General features: G+C 36.9%; 1 protein-coding gene across 5 annotated transcripts in view; it reads left to right on the forward strand.

The window, feature by feature from the left end:
* The window catches only part of LIN52 (lin-52 DREAM MuvB core complex component), a 74,754-nt gene that overhangs the window by 39,849 nt on the left and 22,719 nt on the right, over positions 1 to 12,186 (forward strand). The window lies entirely within an intron of this gene.

The raw sequence follows: 12,186 nt of genomic DNA on the forward strand, positions 1-12,186 counted from the left end.
GTGCATACTTATGATCTCTACATTTTTCTGCGTGTATGTTATAGTTTAAAAACTTAACTAGATAAAATATTTTTAAAGGCAAATAGTGACTGAGATAGAAATTGAGACTAATTCACTCTGAAGTCAAATCGTCAATCTGTCCTTTCTGGTTTGATATGGGAAGCACATGAAAGAAGGTTATCAAGCATTAGTAGTTTTCCAGCCAGTCTGGAAAGAGGATATTGTAGAGGAAGAGAACGAACCCCCCAGATTTCAAAATATTGCTTAGAGCAAACCTATTTAAAATGGATAAAAATAATAGGAATTGTTTTCTGGGGTATTTTTGTCATGAGTAGCTGTGAATGTGTATAATTTTTTGTGCCTTAAAAGTTTGCTTTTAACATAAATACCTTTAGTATTAAAAATTTTGTGCCCAGAGTCATTAAATGAGGTATCACTGTAATAAAGAAAGAATGGTAGTGGCTGTGATTCAGTAGATGGCAGTATTCCCTTTGGAGTTTTTTGTTAAAATGTGGGTACTTGGGGGTAACTCTTAGCAACTTTTTTCAGTAGGAGTGATAAAGGGTCACATACTGGGACAAGTGGACCAGAAAGAACATTTTAATGTTTTTGCCTATTTGTTGTTTCATGTATTGCTATATTGAAAACAACAACAACAAAGTTTAGAGTCACAAATTAGAGGACATATTTTTCCACATAAAACCCTAGAATGATAGCTTTCAAGAGGAAGTGTGTTTAATGTGGTATTGCTTTAAGTGGATGTTAGTGGACAGAATATTCAGAAAGGTTTTGGCCATGTCTTTTTTTTTTTCTTTTCTGTTTTGAATTTAGGAATATTTGTATATCAAGATTGAGATAATGACTAATTACTTTGGACAAAGATGTTATCAAAATTTATTGATGAGGTTAGGATGTGCTTGAGCAAAAATTAAAAGAAAAATTAAAACGATTGACCAGTCTATTTTTATTGGTTATTTTAATACAAATGAAATAATATTTGAATAGTTTTTCTTTCTTCAAATTGACATTTTCTTAAAATGGTAGTGCTTGATGAAAACACTGGGGTTTAAGAAATCTTGTGGCATATAATGGTTTTAGTTGTAAGGAATTTGACATGGATTAGAGCAATATTTCAGGGAAGTCAAGAATTATCAACCAAAGGACTTTAAAAATGCCTGTCATGCAGAATGGAAGGCCAATGATCAAACTAGTCAGTTGACGTCAAAAGGACTACATTCGAATCCTGACTTTGCTCATTATTAACTATTGATCGTAGGCAAATCACTTAACCTACCCAAGTTTTCTTTTTCTCATATGTTAAATATAGGTGACAAATAACTGCTTTGCCTTCCCCTTCCATGTAGCTTGTTAAGTGCATCAAGTGGATGCATTGTCTTTAAGAGTAGCGTGTTGATGTTAATGGACTCGACAGATGGACTCTAGTTGTTTGTATATTGTTCAGTTTACTTTTTGTTTTCTACCTGTAGGCATCGTGTGCCTGAGAAACATTGATAAGCATATCTTCAACAGCCATTATTAATGAGTATACCTACTAATAGGTACTGTGCTAAGTGGTTTAAATGCATAGTTCCCAAAGCCTCACAACTGTACTAAGTTGGACCACTGACCCCATTTTATCCTTCACAAAGGTCTGGGCTAGCCCAAGAGCTGTGAATCTAATTCAGGCTGTCTGACTCCACAGCAGTTGCTTACGGGATATTTTGCCTGCCATGATATGCTTTCTTTTTGACTTTTCCCAGCTGGTTTTATAGAAGCCAGGACCACTAAACTGTTTTTATGTATTGGACAGTTCATATAAGGACATTAGGCCTTATAAGAAAATTGCACGATGTTTTGCTTTGGAGTTATTAACAGAATCCTAATGCATGCAGTTATTAATTTGGGAGTAGGAATGGTCAGTGCTCCTGTGTTTGAACTCTTGAGCCTCTGTTTCATCTTCAGCTTTAAGTACATACAAATCGTTTATTGATTATTCAAACTCAAGGAGGGGAACAGTAACATTAACCTGATCTAAAGAGTGATAATATTTGGTTCGAAGATGTATTGATTTTCTTTGCAGACACCTCTCCCAATTATATTTTATTTTAATATTACAACTGGTTTGCCTTTTTCATTTTTGTAGATTTGTGTGTGCATGCGTGTGTGTCCACACATGTGCTCACATGAGCTTCAGGGGGTTTCCCATTTATTGTAATTATAATAGTCATTGACATTTTGCATAGAGATGGCATTTTCTGGAAAATACATTTAAAACTGATAATATACTAAGAACTAAATATATTTTTGCTGTTTCTATCAGGTAGAAACAAATAAATATATATGAAAATTTTTTTGATAAATATGTTCTCTTTCAATATTCTCAAATTGTTTTCAGTGAAATATGTTTTTTGAAAGTATATCTTCAGGCTTCCCTTGTAAAAATATAAAAATGACTTATTCATGTTTTGGCCATATTCTAATTGTCACTTTGTTTTTTAAATAAATTTTAAATTTTAGAATGGTTTTTAGATATTTAGAGGAAAATTGTGAAGGAGAGTTTCCGTATAACCCACACGCAGTTTTCCCTGTTATCATCATGGTACATTTATTACGATGAATGAACTTCACTTTTTTTTTTTTTTAACTTTTTTCAGATTTCCTTAGTTTTACCCTAATGTCCTTTTTCTGTTCCAGGTCTCAGCCAGGATACCATAATTAAATTACATTTAATAGTCATTTCTACCTTTAGGCTCTTCTTGGGTATGGCAGTTTCTCAAACTTCCTTTGCTTTTTGATGATCTTGACAGTTTTAAGAAGTACTGGTCAGGTACATTGTAGAATGGCCCTCACCTGGGATTCGATGTTTTTCTCATGATTGTGGTTTGCCTTTCACTGCATACACTAGGTTATATGGGGAAGTTGCCCTTAATCGTAGTATATGAGGAAGGCAGATTAGGATTTGAAAATATTAGCCATGGATGATAACCCACACTAAGATAAACATTAACAGCATTCTTTGTTGGCATTGAAACATTGGCTATAGTCTTTATATTCTTTATATTTTATCATTTTACAGACGGAGCCAGTCCTAATTCTGGCTGAAAAAAGAAGTCTAGGTTAAATGATCTGCTCATGTCTTTTAACAGTTTCTTTTCTAATTGCATCTATCAGGGCAGTTAGCATGGCTTTTAATGTTACTCCTAAGAGCTTTATTTAATCTGTATTGGCCTCTTAATTAGTAATGGGTAATTTTGGGTGAATCGTTAATTGATTAAAATTGTAGAAATTATATGCAAAGCTCTTTTGTCACTGCAGCCTAGAACAGTATAAGATTAAAACAGGACCTGGTTTAGTTACTATTCTAAGATGAATGCGTGAAAAGTATTATTTTAGTAGTTTTGGTTTGTATTCCAGTCTGATGTTGGTTTTAACTCTGCTAAGAATTATTGTCTTTTAACTCACTGAGGTCCTCAATTCTACTCCATTAAGGGCCACTTTTCTGCCAATCAAAAGCAGCATCCCTGAGATTGATTTTTGTTACAGTGGATAGTAATGGCTGCCTAGTGACAACATTTCAAACTCTTTTATGTAAACAGAAAGCAATCAAATAAGTACTAATCCAAGGATTATGTGGACCCAAATCCCATGGCCAGGAGAAGAATCTCTGCAGTGTATGTCCCTGGCTCTTTGCCTTCTGATGGCAAGCAGCTCTTCTTCCTGGAAAGCTCTCTTGCTGCTTCTGCTGCCTGTTAGATTGCAGTATGCTAAGACCAAAACACTCCTGCAGCTCCTGAATGGAATTCAAAAAGACACTTACATTTCCATAAATAAATTAGGAATTCAGTGGTTTCTTCGGGCTAATCAGGGCAGGCTGATAAACCTTGCTAGCTGTTTAATAAATGAATTGTGACTGATTACCTATTAATATGGACGCCTCAGGAATTCACCCAGGGGGAAGCAGAGCAGTGAAATAGAGAGGGGCATGGCCCCTTGGGAAATCAGGGCTTCATGTTTGCAGCTTAAATATCTCTGTGAAGTATCAATAAGGAGGTAATTGAATTTTGAACACAAACATGAGCACCGAATGGATGAAAGGGGGAGGGGGGATCTGATCATCTCTTCTCTGCCCCTTCATTCTCCCCTCCCCTTTTCCTTAGAGACCACTCTAGTAAAGATAGATGCTAAATCCATTAAATAAAGATTAGACTCTGTCGTAGTAGAAAATGGCAGCTTAGCTAGATCCCTGGGCAAATTGGGGCCTTTTGCAATACAGAAAATTAAAATATACATTTTTAACAAGTGTGCTGTCTTCCTAGCAATAATGCCAGGCTAGCTTGTGGGGTTTGCTCCTCCTTCAGATGGGCTTTTGTGTGGGCAGATCACTTTCTCTTGTATTAATGCCAATCTTTTCTGTGTTCCTGGAGCAGAAGGGGCTGGGTTTATTTATTTATTTTTAAAGCATCTGTTGAGGCCTTTCCTCTAGCATCCTGCTTACTTGTAATCAGAGGAGTGGGAAGGAGATTAGTGTCCCATGAATTGACGGTAGATAAATGTTCCCTCCCCTGAACTGGTGGGTCCAGAAGAGCCCAATCACTTGTATTTCAGGGATGATTGGAGACTGTACAGCCGAGCACGAAAAGGGCTTACAGACTGAAATAAACATTGATGTTTTAGATGCAATTTTACATGGCTTTATTTCCTCTAGATAAGGTTATTGATTTGCTTTGTCCTCCTATTTTAAGCCAGATAAAGTCATATTAATGTAGAAAAAGAAGAATTGGCTTCATTCGGTTATAGATCATAAAACTCACCCCTTTTTGAGCAATAACAAACAAAAAAAAAGCATCAAGCCTTAAATACTTTTCTTATCTTTATGTCAATACCCAGTATTGGCTTTTTGGACTAGCCTTTGCTTATGTCAATCTGCAGTTCTGATGACTCTTTCCTAAAGCTTCAGGCAGTCAATCAGGTATTAATTGAGCATCTGTTAGTTGTGTGGCATTGTTAGTTGCTGTGTTCAACGGTGAAACAGTCTATCCGCTGCTACCACAGATATTTAAAAAACAAAGCTAATGATGTCATATTTCTGCATATAAAAGTTGTTTGGTTCCTTGGGTCCTACATGATAAAATTCACATTCCTCAGGCCTTCACAAAAGGACTTTCATAACATTGACCTAGCCTGTCTCTTCAGTTTTATCTGGAAAACTTCTGCGTTATCCTTCAAGGCCATTTCAAATCCCACATTCTCCAGGTAGCATCTACCTATTCCTTCAGGCAGAGTTAAATTTTATCACTCAGTGTGGATTCTACACTTGTGGCTCTGAGGAAGAAAAAGTGTACAACTTCTTAGTCTCATTAATAAAGGATTTTGTATATCATTTGCCACATGTTTTTGCAGATGTTCCTGATTCTTTATTTCAACTTCAGAGGTATCTTGATGATCAAATTTTTTGTTGATTTGTCCTTAGGACACTTGCTTTATTTATCATTTAACTTTTTTTGTAGCAATTTTTAATGTTAAGAAGGAAAGAGTCTGTTTGCTGTCCCTATCGCTACTGCTACCTTAAGTTATTTATCTCTACAGAGCAGAAGTCAAACTTATTTAACCTGATGGCCACAGTTCACAAATGGCCCTTAATGATTTTGAATGCTATTTCTCAGAGCCAAATAGCACAAAATTTCAGAATTTTCTAGTCCTTCACACTTTGCAAGTTACATCGCTGTTGTACCCAGATGGTTACAGTTTCCCTCCCAGTTCTCTCTAACCTTTGCTTCCGGCCATTTTCACAGGCCTCAGAGCTCCTTCCAGCCTTGCCGACGACACAGGTGTGCTGGGCCATGGAAGCAAGTGTTTAAAGGCTCTGTATTCCCAGTGGTTGGATCTTAATTTTTGTATTTTTTATAGCTTATTTAATATTAAGGGATTAATGCAAATAAAATGTCCTCTTTTGGTATTAATAATTTTCACTGTAGATTATATATTTTCATTTAATTATAAGTAACATTTAATACTAGAAATTCAGATGTAGAAAAATCTCACCCAAGTTATGCCTAAAAATTTTTAATGAGATAAAGAATTTCATTGACTTCATCCCTGTAAGAGAACACTCTCTTGGTAACTGTTTCCTAAAGCTTTCCGATGATCTTATCAACCCTCATTCAGTAAAATATCTCTTTCCTGCCTTTGTAAATTCATAATACAGTATCCTTGGAATTAACCTGCAGTGTGATATTGTGTGTGATGTGCCTTTGAGTCAGCTCCAACTCCTGGTGACCCTATGAATGAGTAATGTCCACAATATCCTGTCCTCAACAGCCCTGCTCAGCTCCTGTAGACTCACGCCTGGGGCTTCTTTCACGGAGTCAATCCGTGTTACTCCTGAGGCAGTTACTGGTGTAAGCTTCTCTGTGTGTGGGAGTAATGCTCGAGTGTTTGTCTTGTTTAGGAAGATTCTGTAGCTGTGGTTCCTAACCTAAGAGTCCACGAATCTCCTGAAATTATAAACAAAATTGTATGTGTGTGCATACACATGTATATTTTTCTGCAGAGAGTATCCATGGCTTTTATTAGATTTTTTTAAAGGTCTCTATTATGAGTTGAATTGTATCTCCCTAAAAAAGTTACAATAGAGTCCTAACCCCTGGTACCTCGAGATGTGACCTTATTTGGAGATAGGGTCTTTACAGAGATAATCATCAAGTTAAAAATGATGTCATTAGGGTAGGTCATAATCCAATATAACTGATGTCCTTAGAAAAAGAGGAAATCTAGACACAGAGACATACATAGAAGAAAGACAATGTGAAAAGACACAGAGAGAAGACAGCCATCTAAAAGTCAAGGAGGAAGGCCTGAAACAGATCCTTCCCTTTGGCCCTGAGAAGGAAACATCTTGCCAATACCTTGATCTCAGACTTCCAGCCTCTAGAACTGTGAGACAATAAGTTTCTGATGTTTAAGACATTCAGTTTGTAGTATTTTGTTATGGCAGCCCCAGCCAACCAATATAATCTCTATCAGTTAGGATGCTTTTGTCTGCAAATTATGGAAAACCCAACTAAAGTGGCTTAAAAGGTAAGGATGTTCCATATAACAAGAAGTCCAGAGATATTTCATTTTTGGGGTTGGTTAAGTCAGTGACTCGACATTATCATCAGGGACCCCTATTCTGTCTTTCTGCTGCGTCACCTTCAGTGTGTAGAATTCCTTTTTTGGTTGGCTTCCATTCTGTTGCAAGATGGCTGCTACAGCTTTTGACATTATATGCTGACAACAATATCCTGAGATAGAAAAGGCAATTGTTTTCCCCCTGTGTGTCTTCTTATTAGTGAGAAAAAACCCAGAAGCTCTAAAGCAGGTTTCCCCTCACATGCCATTAGACAGTGTTGGTCTCATTCCTATGCCTATACCAAGTCCCTGTCCAGAGAAATGAGACGCCGTCATTGGTTTAGATGGACCAGTAATGATTTGCCCTCTGAGTCTGGGAAGGGGCCCGGCCTCCACCACATGCAGGATCACTGTCACTGGACAAAGACAGGGCTCTGTTAACGTTTTCCCCCGCCCTTACCTGACATTATGGTTACTTGTTATGGCATCTGCTTTGTTCACACACACAGGTGCCTGGAGGTGCAGGTGAGGATGGGCAAGGCCAGACAACTTCTGGGTTTAGGCAGTCTCTTCTTTAAGGCCTTATGATAGCTTTATAAAAGTTCAGTTTGGCAGCTGGTGTTACTGCTGCTTTTGCTTCTTCTGTTTTGTTTCTGCCTCTGTGTATTTGTCAATGTACAAATCTACATGGAAAGGAAATTCTGGCATTAACTTAAGCTGCTATATGATGTAGCTGTGCAAAAGATTATTTATAGACCCAAATACTCTTCTCTCTACGGGTTTATAATCTGAAAGGAATTAGTTTATAGACTGAAAGGAATTAAGTCCCCTGAGGTGGCTGCTGTCCTTAGCCCAGATAAAAACCTTTGATTATTCCCTGTCAACTTTATGTGGTCCCACGTGCATATGGAGGTTTTAGGATCACTAGGTGAAAATTACTTTTTATATTAATTATTCATACTAAAGAAAGTTTGTTTACCTTTTGTACTTCTTTCTCATTTTTCTAAATCTTGTATACTTTAGACCATACTAGTTTTCACAAAACCCTTCTAGTTAATGTCTACTAAACATTAACTTACTCTTTACTTTTCTAATCACTAATGGAAAACTGGATTATAACCAGTGTAATACTCTGTGGACATTCTAACAGACACCTTTCTCAATGTGATTTAGGGCAGTTTATAATCACTACTTGTGGTCTTGAAGCTAGTTTTCAATTCATGAGACTCATATATCCTGGCTAGTTTTAATTAATTTTGCAAGGAAGATGCCAGGAGAAGCAGAATTAAATGCTTTTTTATAATCAGGTTCTTTCATCTATTGGGTTCTTGTCAGCCACTAATCTTGTAATTTTATCGCAACAAAATCCGGAAGTTTCTCTGATATAGTTTGTTCTTTATTCTTGTTCTTCAGCGTTTAGTACTCGTGGTTTGGATAACCTTCTATTTATGGTGGTCTTAATCAGAATCGACATTTTGGGGGAATGTCTCTAGATTTATAATAGTAATTGCCAGAATTCATTTTTAACAATAGGATTTAGGGACGGGCTTTACTTAGTATCACATGTTCCATTTAGTTGGTCTTTTTGTTTGATTGTATCTACCAGAGTACAGTCAGGAGTAATACGAACAGGGAAATTTTTAAATAAAGAATTGTTAACTAGATGAAAGGTGGATAACTTCTAAAAAGGTAAAAGAAGACTCCAAAGTGTGCCGAGGTAGCAATTACAGAAAGCCACTACCCCCAGGGCTGAAGGAAAGTACATCATAGAGGAACCTAGAAACTTAGAAGCAGTCCCACAAGGCTGAGTGAGATTCAGACCTCTGAAGAAAGGACAGGACTGTCACAGGAACATACTACCCAGTGCCAGAGGGTACTCTGCCGGTGAATTGCAGGAGCAGCCATATGTCTGGAGGGAAGAATCTTAGCCAGAGGGAGTCCCTCCACTGAACTCTCAGGGCCACCACCTTTGCCAAGGTGAACGTTCTGGGACCCCTGCATGCCAACATGAATGTCGCTGTGCAGAAAAACCACATACTGTAAGAAGGACATTCTTTCTTCCTGCTTCAGCCTTGCAGTCTCCCACCAGTGCTCTCTCTACTGGCAAGCTTAACACTGAGCAGGCTGACAGAGGAGAAATGTAGCCTCCTGCGAGGTCCAGCTCTACTGCCACAAAGCAGGGCAGAGAAGGGTGAGTTTAGGAGCTGAGAGGCAATAAACGAATAACTGACACAGTGAGTAAAAGCTTTGTGTGATGTTAAATCTCACAAATTAAACAATTTTGTTTTGCATCATGAATACTTTTTGTTTTGTTTTGCTTTTTAATAAACATTTATTGTTCTCAGAACTGTTACTATTCTCTTCTTTATTTAAAAATGTTCACCTGTAACATTTACAATTGGCTGGGTAGCATTCACTACCTAGACAATGCCATCTGAGCCAGTGATTTAATTTAGCTGTAAATGTCCCTCAAAATTGGCTACTTTTCACAAAGGGGTTTGCTAAATATTAATCAATAGGTTTTAACAAATTTTCAAAATTAAAAAGAAATCTGATAGTAATTGGAAGACAAAGCATGAATGTGAATAGAAGATGGCTCTTCTAACCTCTTAACCACATTAAATTCTCCTAATTTGCTTTACAACTAGTCCTCTCTTCTAATCCTTTTGTTTTTCTTGAACTGTTATTATTCTCTTCCAATTTTTTAGCCACATTGAGTCCTCCTCTTCCTGACTTCCTTTAGCACCCAATCGTTATTTATGCTTGTCTTCTCAACTAAATTAAAAATTATAAGGCCCTTGTTGTCAGGGACCATATTACTTTTGTGTTTTATAAAACAGTATTGTGCAAATGCCTGTTGTGTCTTTGTATATTTACAGAATAAAAAATGGAAACAGCCTCCAGGGCACTCAGAGAACAGATGGGTATTTACCCATTATTTTTTCCATTGCTACTTTTTCAGAAGCTGCCCACTGTGTCTTGATATCTGAAACTGTATAAATAACATTAGGAATGTAAAGACAAAACCTAGGTGGGAGTGGGGAGGATGACAAGACAGAATTATGGAGAAAGCTAGAAGCATCTATAGTGAAAAACAAATATGGGGAGAGAGTGCTTCCAGGTTAATGATCGTTTTAATGCACATGTATGCTTTCCCAAACACTATTAAAACAAGTTTTTAAAAAAGATATGTGCCTTCATTTCAAGGAGAGAACAGGAAAGAGGACAACAGCAAAATTTTGGACACTAGAAAGCATATAAACTTAACAAACCTAAGAAAATTAGTCTTAAAGTGAGGAAAGCCAAGAACCAAGCCAGTTCACACCTCAACAATACTCCAAAGGCTGAAGATTGGTACCAGGTAGAACATGGAGATGGTTTAATCAAGAAAGATTAATTAAAGTCTGTTTCAGAAGGAGCCAGATGCCTAGATCACCTGCTTTATTATACCTCACAAAAGAATAGAACTTTCTTCTCTAGAGAGGGTACAACAAAGTGATTCCTCAATGGGTGGGTACAGGACCAACCTATGACGGAGGTGCAATACTGAAAATATAGTGAAATTATGCAGACAACGCTGAGACTACATCTCCCTGCACAGCCAGGCCTTCACCCTCCAGTCAGGAGTGTGGAAGAGACTTCTCTGCGGGGATCCGACCAGCCCAAGAAGAATGAAGGCGCTGCAGAATAAAGGAAGTTCTACAACTAACCAGCCTGGTCATACTGCAGTGAAGCTCACAATTGACAAGCCCAACTCCTACACTCAGACTTTTCAAGCAATTTTTAGTTCCCTATTTGTATATGTAAAAAGAAAACCGAACAATTATCAGTGCTTAAGAAAGGTCCCTAACATGAAAAATAAAGACTGAAGGCAACAAATGGAAAGAAATCAACTCAGAAAACAGACTATGCAAAACTCTCATTCATATTCTCAGAGAGATAAGATATTGCAGATGTAGTAAGAACAGGATGCTATATAAAAGCGGAATACACACAGAACAGGAAAAGGCTCATGGAAATTAACAATATGATAGAATCAAAAACTCAGTGAAAGCTTTCAGAGTTGAAGTTAAAGAAATCTCCCAAAACGTAGAGCAAAAAAATATGAACAAAAGAGAAAAGAGAACCAATCTATGAAAGCCAAACCTCTGAATAATAGGAGTTCCAGAAAAAGCAAAAAAGGAAAAGAAATCATTAACAAAATACTTCAAGAAAACTTTCCAAAATTGAAGGACATAAATTTCCAGTCTGAAAGGTCTTACCAGGTGCCAGCAAAATAGATAAAAATGGCACATCATTATTGAAATTTCAGAACTCTGGAGAAAAAAAGAAGATTCTGGAAGCTTCCAGAGAAAACAGACAAAAAAGAAGTTTTATACAAAGGATGGGAATCACAGTGTCTTTAACATTGGAGACTATTAGAACAAAGCCTTCAAAATTCTGAATTTTTTTCAACCTAGAATGCCAAATCAAGTGAAAAGATGAAATAAAGACATTTTTAGACATGAAAGGTCTCAAAAAATTGACCTTCTTTAAACTAAGGAACTATGGGAAGTCATGCACCGCTCAAATGAGGAAATAAGCCAAGAAAGAAAGTGGTATAGGATACGGAAAACTAAATAATTTTTAATAGGAAAATAGATGGAAACCAAAACAGGAAATGTATATGACTAGGCCAAAAATAAAAGATGTCTGCCTTCCTATGTTTATGAAAAGGAAGCTAATTATTTTGAATTAAAATGCGATTGCTTACATATTGTCAGTTTTTGTGTTATTAAATCTACATGCCCAAACTTAAGTAATTCACATTTTCTGGTTGGGAAGCGGCTATATTTCCACCCCATGATGAGAAATAGAACCTAAAACTCAAACCCTTAGCGGTATCTTGGTGACATGATTTGATTAAGGAATTTCACTCCTTCCCATCTCATCTTTCTTCCCTTGATGTAAGTGGTACTTTTCTCAGTACTTAGTTGGAAAGCAATTCAGTAGGGGGGAAAATTAGATGCTATGTTAATTTTCATTATTGGGGACTTCTAAATACTGACTTCTGGTAACTGGTAGGTTTTGGTGCAT

The sequence above is a fragment of the Pteropus medius genome, unplaced genomic scaffold (genome assembly GCF_902729225.1).
Source record: "Pteropus medius unplaced genomic scaffold, Ma_sr-lr_union100, whole genome shotgun sequence".
In the NCBI taxonomy this organism is placed as follows: domain Eukaryota; kingdom Metazoa; phylum Chordata; class Mammalia; order Chiroptera; family Pteropodidae; genus Pteropus; species Pteropus medius.